The sequence below is a fragment of the Garra rufa genome, chromosome 20 (genome assembly GCF_049309525.1).
Source record: "Garra rufa chromosome 20, GarRuf1.0, whole genome shotgun sequence".
Classification (NCBI taxonomy): domain Eukaryota; kingdom Metazoa; phylum Chordata; class Actinopteri; order Cypriniformes; family Cyprinidae; genus Garra; species Garra rufa.
The window spans coordinates 42,032,516-42,043,041 of NC_133380.1; positions in this window are offsets into that span (position 1 = coordinate 42,032,516).

The following is a 10,526-nucleotide window of genomic DNA, read 5'->3' on the forward strand; positions in this document are numbered from 1 at the left end:
AAATGCGATTCATTTTGGAGAAGAATAATAATAATAATTAAAGCTGCAAGCAGCGATGGTAGGGCCCTCGCACTCGGGCTCACCGCCGATCGGTGGCGAATGGTGGGCACTATGCTATTAACACAGAAAATGTAGGAGGAATATGTCAAAGTCATTGATATGTGCCAATTTTCCTTCTGCCAGCTGGTGGCGCTATGCCTATAACTGAATATTGGCATGCAGATGTGTTCAGGCCAGTGCTTTTATCAAACATATGAAGTTTGGTGAAGCTTGAACATGGCATGCTTGAGTGTAAGTCATGACATATCCTTCTGCCAACAGGTGGCGCTATTACAAAATATTGGCTTTTAGATGTCTTCAGGCCAGGACTATTGGCAAACATGTCAAGTTTGGTGCAAATTGTACATTGGATGCTTAAGTTAGTGTAAAACAAGTAATTTGCTGTTGCCAGCTGGTGGCGCTATGACTATAACTGAATATTGGCATGTAAATGTATTCAGGCCAAGACTCTTATCAAACATATTAAGTTTGGGGCTGATTGGACATTGCATGCCTGAGTTACAGTAACTTCCTGTTTCATTGCATTAAGAGTATGCTTTAGCACTTAGCTAAATGTTGCTAACATGTTTCTAGCATGTTGCTACCCTATTTAACACTTGTTGGTATTTTTAAAATGTTGCTTGGCATCCACAACAGTATTAAACATGTGACTTCCTGTTGCCAGCAGGTGGCACTATCACTATAACTGAATATGGGCATGGGCTTGTGTTCAGACCAGGACTCTTATCAAACATATTAAGCTTGGGTCAGATTGGACATTGTATGCATGAGTTACACTTATTTTTCTTTGTATTAATATCATGCTTTAGCTCTCAGCTAAGTGTTGCTAGCATGTTTTAACATGATTCTAGCATGATGCTAGCCTATTTAAAACTTGCTGACGCTTTTTATTATGTTGCTAGGAGTCCGTAACACCATTAAACGTCACTTCCTGTTGTCAGCAGGTGGCGCTGTGACTATAACTGAATATGGGCATGTATATATCTTCAGGCCAGGACTCTTATCAAACGTGAAGTTTGGGGCTGATTGGACATTGCATGTCTGAGTTACAGTAACTTCCTGTTTTTTGTCTTTAACAACATGCTTTAGCACTAAGTAAGTGTTGCTAGCATGTTTGAGTACGTTTTAAACTAGTTTAGCACTCAATGGCTTTTTTAGTGTGTTGCTAATAGTGTGTCACAGTGTTAAACATGTCACTTCCTGTTGACAGTAGGTGGCGCTATAACTATAACTGAATATTGGCATGTAGATATCTTCAGGCCAGCACTGTTATCAAACATGTGAAGTTTGGGGCTGATTGGACATTGCATGCCTGAGTTACAGTAACTTCCTGTTTAATTGCATTAAGAGTATGCTTTAGCACTTAGCTAAATGTTGCTAACATTTTATAGCATGTTTCTAGCATGTTGCTTCCCTGTTTAACAGTTGTTGAATTTTTTTAAAATGTTGCTAGGCATCCACAACAGTATTAAACATGTGGCTTCCTGTTACCAGCTGGTGGCGCTATGACTTTAACTGAATACGGGCATTGGTGTGTGTTTAGGCCAGGATTCTTATCAAACATGTTAAGTTTGGGGCTGATTGGACATTGTATGCCTGAGTTAGAGTAACTTCCTGTTTCATTGTATTATTAGCATGCTTTAGCATATTAGCTAAGTGTTGCTAGCATGCTTTATTATTTTTGTAGCATGTTGAACATTAAGTTTGGGTCAGATTCAACATTATATACATGAGTTACAGCAATTTCCTTTTGTATTTGTATTAATAGCATGCTTTAGCTCTTAGCTAAGTGTTGCTAGCATGTTTTAGCATGTTTGTAGCATGTTGCTAGCCTATTTAAGACTTGTTAACGCTTTTCAATATGTTTCTAGGAGTCCTTAACAGTGTTAAACATGTCATTTCCTGTTGTCAGCAGGTGGCGCTATGACTATAACTGAATATGGGCACTGACGTGTGTTCAGGACCGGACAGTCATCAAACATGTGAAGTTTGAGGCAGATCGGACATCGTATGCCTGAGTTATAGCAACTTCCTTTTTCATGGCGAAACATCAAAGTTTGTCCGGCCGCCACGGACACGCCCTTCGACGAAAACTCTAAAGCTTCGCAATTTAACATCGCAAAGGCCTTATGATGACACTTAGCAAATTTGAAGATGATCGGATAAAAACTGTAGGAGGAGTTCGTTAAAGTATGAGGCCTGAAAATGGCAAAAACTGCACAAAAATCGTACAGGAAATTCAATATAACGGACTTCCTGTTGGGTTTCGGATGTTGCACCGGGAGACTTTTTTGTAGGTATTGGTGTGTTACATATGTGTACCGAGTTTCGTACATGTACATGAAACGTAGCTCGAGGGGCACTCCGTTGAAATTTTATAGGTGGCGCTATCGAGCCATTTTGCCACACCCACTTTTGAAAACCATATCAGATGTAAATTTTTGCCAGGTCTGATGCGTGTGCAAAGTTTCGTGAGTTTTCGGGCATGTTTAGGCCCTCAAAAAGACTTTTCACTTTGGAGAAGAAGAAGAAGAAGAAGAAGAAGAAGAATAATTAAAGCTGCAAGCAGCGATGAACGGGCCCTCGCACACGGGCTCACCGCCGACCGGTGGCTTTAGGAAAACAGCAAACGGTGGGCAGTATGCTTTTAATACATTAAATGTAGGAAAAATAGATCAAAGTCACTTAAATGTGCCAAACTTCCTGCTGCCAGCTGGTGGCGCTATGCCTTTAACTGATTATTGGCATGTAGATGTGTTCAGGCCAGCACTTTCATCAAACATATGAAGTTTGGTGCAGATTGACCTTAGTATGTTTGTGTTAGTGCAAGATATGATATATCCTACTGCCAATAGGTGGCGCTATGATAATATCTGAATATTTGCCTTTAGATGTCTTCAGGCCAGGACTTTTACCAAACATGTGAAGTTTGAGGCAGATCGGACATTTTATGTCTGAGTTATAACAACTTCTATGTCCATGGCGAAACATCAAACTTTGTCAGGCCACCAAGGACACGCCCTTTGACGAAAACTCAAGATCTTCGCAATTTAACATCTCTAAGGCCTCTAGATCAGACTGTCCAAATATAATGTTGATATCATTAAATCTCTAGGAGGAGTTTGGTACAAGTCATTTCCTGATGCCAACAGGTGGCGCTGTGATTATAATAGAATATTTGCCTTCAGATTGGTTCAGGCCAGGACTCTTATCAAACATGTGAAGTTTGAGGCAAATCGGACATTTTATGGCTGAGTTATAACAAGTTTTATATCCATGGCGAGACCTCGAAATTTGTCAGGCCGCCACGGACACGCCCTTTACCGAAAACTCAAGATCTTCACAATTTAACATCGCTAAGGCCTTTATATTGGACTGACCGATTTTGGTGTTGATCTGTATAAATCTCTAGGAGGAGTTGGTTGCAGAGTACAGCATGACACTTCCTGTTGCCTGCAGGTGGCGCTATGACTATAACTGAATATGGGCATGTAGATGTCTTCAGGTCAGGAGTGTTATCACACATGTGAAGTTTGGGACAGATCGGACATTTTATGCCTAAGTTATAGCAACTTCCTTTTTCATGGCGAAACATCGAAATTTGCGAGGCCGCCACGAACACGCCCTCCGATGAAAACTCTAGATCTTCACAATTTAACGTCACAAAGGGCTTTAGATTAGACTCACCAAATTTGGTGTTGATCGGAATAAATCTCTAGGAGGAGTTCGTTCAAGTATGACACCTGAAAATGGCAAAAATGACACAAATTTTGCTGAGAAAATTAATAATAACCGACTTCCTGTTGGGTTTCGGATTTTATCTCAAGAGGCTTTTTTGTAGGTATTGGTGTGTTACATGTGTGTACCGATTTTTGTGCATGTACGATAATCACAGCTGAATGCGCACACCGCGGGAAGTGTAAAGGTGGCGCTGTCGAGCCATTTTGCCACACCCACTTCTGAAACCCATATCAGATGTCCATTTTCGCCAGGTTTGATGTGTGTGCAAAGTTTCGTTAGTTTTCGGGTATGTCTAGGCCCTCAAAAATGCGATTCATTCCGGATAAGAAGAATAATAATAATAATAATAATAAACGGAGCAGATTCAATAGGGTCCTCACACCATCGGTGCTCGGGCCCTAATAATAATAATAAACGGAGCAGATCCAATAGGGTCCTCACACCATCGGTGCTCGGGCCCTAATAATAATAATAATAATAATAAACGGAGCAGATTCAATAGGGTCCTCACACCATTGGTGCTCGGGCCCTAATAATAATAATAAATGAAGCAGATCCAATAGGGTCCTCACACCATCGGTGCTCGGGCCCTAATAATAATAATAATAATAATAATAATAATAATAAACGGAGCAGATCCAGTAGGGTCCTCACACCATCGGTGCTCGGGCCCTAATTAAAGCTGCAAGCAGCGATGGGAGGGCCCTCGCACCGGGCTCACCGCCGACCTGTGGCGAATGGTGGGCACTATGCTTTTAACATAGTAAATTTAAGAGGAATATGTGAAAGTTATTTAGACGTGCCAGATTTCTTGCTGCCAGCTGGTGGCGCTATGTGTATAACTGAATATTGGCATGCAGATGTGTTCAGGCCAGCGATTGTATCAAACATATGAAGTTTGGTGCAGATTGAACATGGCATGCTTGAATGTAATACATGACATATCATGACATATATAAGTTAGTGTAAAACAAGTAATTTACTGTTGCCAGCTGGTGGCGCTATGACTATAACTTAATATTGGCATGTAAATGTATTCAGACCAGGACTCTTATCAAACATATTAAGTTTGGGGCTGATTGGACATTGCATGGCTGAGTTACAGTAACTTCCTGTTTTATGTCTTTAACAACATGCTTTAGCACTAAGTAAGTGTTGCTAGCATGTTTGAGTACATTTTAAACTAGTTTAGCACTCAATAGCTTTTTTAGTGTGTTGCTAATAGTGTATCACAGTGTTAAACATGTCACTTCCTGTTGACAGTAGGTGGCGCTATGACTATAACTGAATATTGGCATGTAGATATCTTCAGGTCAGGACTGTTATCAAACATGTGAAGTTTGGGGCTGATTGGACATTGCATGCCTGAGTTACAGTAACTTCCTGTTTCATTGCATTAAGAGTATGCTTTAGCACTTAGCTAAATGTTGCTAACATGTTTCTAGCATGTTACTACCCTATTTAACACTTGTTGATATTTTTAAAATGTTGCTGGGCTTCCACAACAGTATTAAACATGTGACTTCCTGTTGCCAGCAGGTGGCACTATGACTATAACTGAATATGGGCATGGGCTTGTGTTCAGACCAGGACTCTTATCAAACATATTAAGCTTGGGTCATATTGGACATTGTATGCATGAGTTACACTTATTTTTCTTTGTATTAATATCATGCTTTAGCTCTTAGCTAAGTGTTGCTAGCATGTTTTAACATGATAGTAGCATGATGCTAGCCTATTTAAAACTTGCTAACACTTTTTAATATGTAGCTAGGAGTCCGTAACACCAGTAAAGGTCACTTCCTGTTGTCAGCAGGTGGCGCTGTGACTATAACTGAATATGGGCATGTATATATCTTCAGGCCAGGAGTCTTATCAAACATGTGAAGTTTGGGGGTGATTGGACATTGCATGCCTGAGTTACAGTAACTTCCTGTTTCATTGCATTAAGAGCATGCTTTAGCACTTAGCTAAATGTTGCTAACATGTTATAGCATGTTTCTAGCATGTTGCTACCCTTTTTAACAGTTGTTGATATTTTTAAAATGTTGCTAGGCATCCACAACAGTATTAAACATGTGGCTTCCTGTTACCAGCTGGTGGCGCTATGACTATAACTGAATACGGGTATGGGTGTGTGTTCAGACCAGGACTCTTATCAAACATGTTAAGTTTGGGGCTGATTGGACATTGTATGCCTGAGTTAGAGTAACTTCCTGTTTCATTGTATTATTAGCATGATTTAGCATTTTAGTTAAGTGTTGCTAGCATGCTTTACTATGTTTGTAGCATGTTGAATATTAAGTTTGGGTCAGATTCAACATTATATACATGAGTTACAGCAATTTCCTTTTGTATTTGTATTAATAGCATGCTTTAGCTCTTAGCTAAGTGTTGCTAGCATGTTTTAGCATGTTTCTAGCATGTTGCTAGCCTATTAAAGACTTGTTAACGCTTTTCAATATGTTGCTAGGAGTCCGTAACAGTGTTAAACATGTCATTTCCTGTTGTCAGCAGGTGGCGCTATGACTATAACTGAATATGGGCACTGACGTGTGTTCAGGACCGGACTGTTATCAAACATGTGAAGTTTGAGGCAGATCGGACATTGTATGCCTGAGTTATAGCAACTTTCTTTTTCATGGGGAAACATCAAAGTTTGTCCGGCCGCCACGGACACGCCCTTTGACGAAAACTCTAAAGCTTCGCAATTTAACATCGCAAAGGCCTTATGATGACACTCAGCAAATTTGAAGATGATCGGATAAAAACTGTAGGAGGAGTTCGTTAAAGTACGAGGCCTGAAAATGGCAAAAACTGCATAAAAATCATACAGGAAATTCAATATAACGGACTTCCTGTTGGGTTTCGGATGTTGCACCAGGAGACTTTTTTGTAGGTACTGGTGTGTTACATATGTGTACCGAGTTTCGTACATGTACGTGAAACGCAGCTCGAGGCGCACTCCGTTGAAATTTTATAGGTGGCGCTATGGAGCCATTTTGGCACACCCACTTCTGAAAACCGTATCAGATGTAAATTTTCGCCATGTCTGATGCGTGTGCAAAGTTTCGTGAGTTTTCGAGCATGTTTAGGCCCTCAAAAAGACTTTTCATTTTGGAGAAGAAGAAGAAGAAGAAGAAGAAGAAGAAGAAACGGAGCAATTCCAATAGGGTCCTCGCACTGTAGTGCTCGGGCCCTAATTAAAGCTGCAAGCAGCGATGGTAGGGCCCTCGCACTCGGGCTCACCGCCGATCGGTGGCGAATGGTGGGCACTATGCTATTAACACAGTAAATGTAGGAGGAATATGTCAAAGTCATTGATATGTGCCAATCTTCCTGCTGCCAGCTGGTGGCGCTATGCCTATAACTGAATATTGGCATGCAGATGTGTTCAGGCCAGTGCTTTCAAGAAACATATGAAGCTTGGTGAAGCTTGAACATGGCATGCTTGAGTGTAAGTCATGACATATCCTGCTGCCAACAGGTGGCGCTATTAAGAAATATTGGCTTTTAGATGTCTTCAGGCCAGGACTATTGGCAAACATGTCAAGTTTGGTGCAAATTGTACATTGCATGCTTAAGTTAGTGTAAAACAAGTAATTTGCTGTTGCCAGCTGGTGGCGCTATGACTATAACTAAATACTGGCATGTAAATGTATTCAGGCCAGGACTCTTATCAAACATATTAAGTTTGGGGCTGATTGGACATTGCATGCCTGAGTTACAGTAACTTCCTGTTTCATTGCATTAAGAGTATGCTTTAGCACTTAGCTAAATGTTGGTAACATGTTTCTAGCATGTTGCTACCCTATTTAACACTTGTTGATATTTTTAAAATGTTGCTTGGCATCCACAACAGTATTAAACATGTGACTTCCTGTTGCCAGCAGGTGGCACTATGACTATAACTGAATATGGGCATGGGCTTGTGTTCAGACCAGGACTCTTATCAAACATATTAAGCTTGGGTCAGATTGGACATTGTATGCATGAGTTACACTTATTTTTCTTTGTATTAATATCATGCTTTAGCTCTCAGCTAAGTGTTGCTAGCATGTTTTAACATGATTCTAGCATGATGCTAGCCTATTTAAAACGTGCTGACGCTTTTTATTATGTTGCTAGGAGTCCGTAACACCATTAAACGTCACTTCCTGTTGTCAGCAGGTGGCGCTGTGACTATAACTGAATATGGGCATGTATATATCTTCAGGCCAGGACTCTTATCAAACGTGAAGTTTGGGGCTGATTGGACATTGCATGTCTGAGTTACAGTAACTTCCTGTTTTATGTCTTTAACAACATGCTTTAGCACTAAGTAAGTGTTGCTAGCATGTTTGAGCACGTTTTAAACTAGTTTAGCACTCAATGGCTTTTTTAGTGTGTTGCTAATAGTGTGTCACAGTGTTAAACATGTCACTTCCTGTTGACAGTAGGTGGCGCTATAACTATAACTGAATATTGGCATGTAGATATCTTCAGGCCAGGACTGTTATCAAACATGTGAAGTTTGGGGCTGATTGGACATTGCATGCCTGAGTTACAGTAACTTCCTGTTTCATTGCATTAAGAGTATGCTTTAGCACTTAGCTAAATGTTGCTAACATGTTATAGCATGTTTCTAGCATGTTGCTACCCTGTTCAACAGTTGTTGAATTTTTTTTAAAATGTTGCTAGGCATCCACAACAGTATTAAACATGTGGCTTCCTGTTACCAGCTGGTGGCGCTATGACTATAACTGAATACAGGCATGGGCGTGTGTTTAGGCCAGGATTCTTATCAAACATGTTAAGTTTGGGGCTGATTGGACATTGTATGCCTGAGTTAGAGTAACTTCCTGTTTCATTGTATTATTAGCATGCTTTAGCATATTAGCTAAGTGTTGCTAGCATGCTTTATTATTTTTGTAGCATGTTGAATATTAAGTTTGGGTCAGATTCAACATTATATACATGAGTTACAGCAATTTCCTTTTGTATTTGTATTAATAGCATGCTTTAGCTCTTAGCTAAGTGTTGCTAGCATGTTTTAGCATGTTTGTAGCATGTTGCTAGCCTATTTAAGACTTGTTAACGCTTTTCAATATGTTTCTAGGAGTCCGTAACAGTGTTAAACATGTCATTTCCTGTTGTCAGCAGGTGGCGCTATGACTATAACTGAATATGGGCACTGACGTGTGTTCAGGACCGGACTGTCATCAAACATGTGAAGTTTGAGGCAGATCGGACATCGTATGCCTGAGTTATAGCAACTTCCTTTTTCATGGCGAAACATCAAAGTTTGTCAGGCCGCCACGGACACGCCCATCGACGAAAACTCTAAAGCTTCGCAATTTAACATCGCAAAGGCCTTATGATGATACTCAGCAAATTTGAAGATGATCGGATAAAAACTGTAGGAGGAGTTCGTTAAAGTACGAGGCTTGAAAATGGCAAAAACTGCACAAAAATCGTACAGGAAATTCAATATAACGGACTTCCTGTTGGGTTTTGGATGTTGCACCAGGAGACTTTTTTGTAGGGATTGGGGTGTTACACATGTGTACCGAGTTTCGTACATGTACGTGAAACGTAGCTCGAGGCGCACTCCGTTGAAATTTTATATGTGGCGCTATCGAGCCATTTTGTGCCACACCCACTTTTGAAAACCATATCAGATGTAAATTTTCGCCAGGTCTGATGCGTGTGCAAAGTTTCGTGAGTTTTCGGGCATGTTTAGACCCTCAAAAAGACTTTTCATTTTGGAGAAGAAGAAGAAGAAATAATTAAAGCTGCAAGCAGCGATGAACGGGCCCTCGCACACGGGCTCACCGCCGACCGGTGGCTTTAGGAACACAGCTAATGGTGGGCAGTATGCTTTTAATACAGTAAAAATAGGACAAATATATGAAAGTCACTTAAAAGTGCCAAATTTCCTGCTGCCAGCTGGTGGCGCTATGCCTATAACTGATCATTGGCATGTAGATGTGTTCAGGCCAGCACTTTTATCAAACATATGAAGTTTGGTGCAGATTGGCTTTGGTATGTTTGAGTTAGTGAAAGATATGATATATCCTGCTGCCAACAGGTGGCGCTATGATAATATCTGAATATTGGCCTTTAGGTGTCTTCAGGCCAGGACTCTTACCAAACCTGTGAAGTTTGAGGCAGATCAGACATTTTATGGCTGAGTTATAACAACTTCTATGTCCATGGCGAAACATCAAACTTTGTCACGCCGCCACAGACACGCCCTATAACGAAAACTCAAGATCTTCGCAATTTAACATCTCTAAGGCCTCTAGATCAGACTGACCAAATATAATGTTGATATCATTAAATCTCTAGGAGGAGTTTGCTACAAGTCATTTCCTGTTGCCAACAGGTGGCGCTGCAATTATAATAGAATATTGGCCTTCAGATGTTTTCAGGCCAGGACTCTTATCGAACATGTGAAGTTTGAGGCAAATCGGACAGTTTATGGCTGAGTTATAACAAGTTTTATATCCATGGCGAGACCTCGAAATTTGTCAGGCCGCCACGGACACGCCCTTCAACAAAAACTCAAGATCTTCGCAATTTAACATCACTAAAGCCTTTTTATTAGACTGACCGATTTTGGTGTTGATCTGATTAAATCTCTTGGAGGAGTTTGTTGCAGAGTACAGCATGACACTTCCTGTTGCCAGCAGGTGGCGCTATGAGTAAAACTGAATATGGGCATGTAGATGTCATCAGGTCAG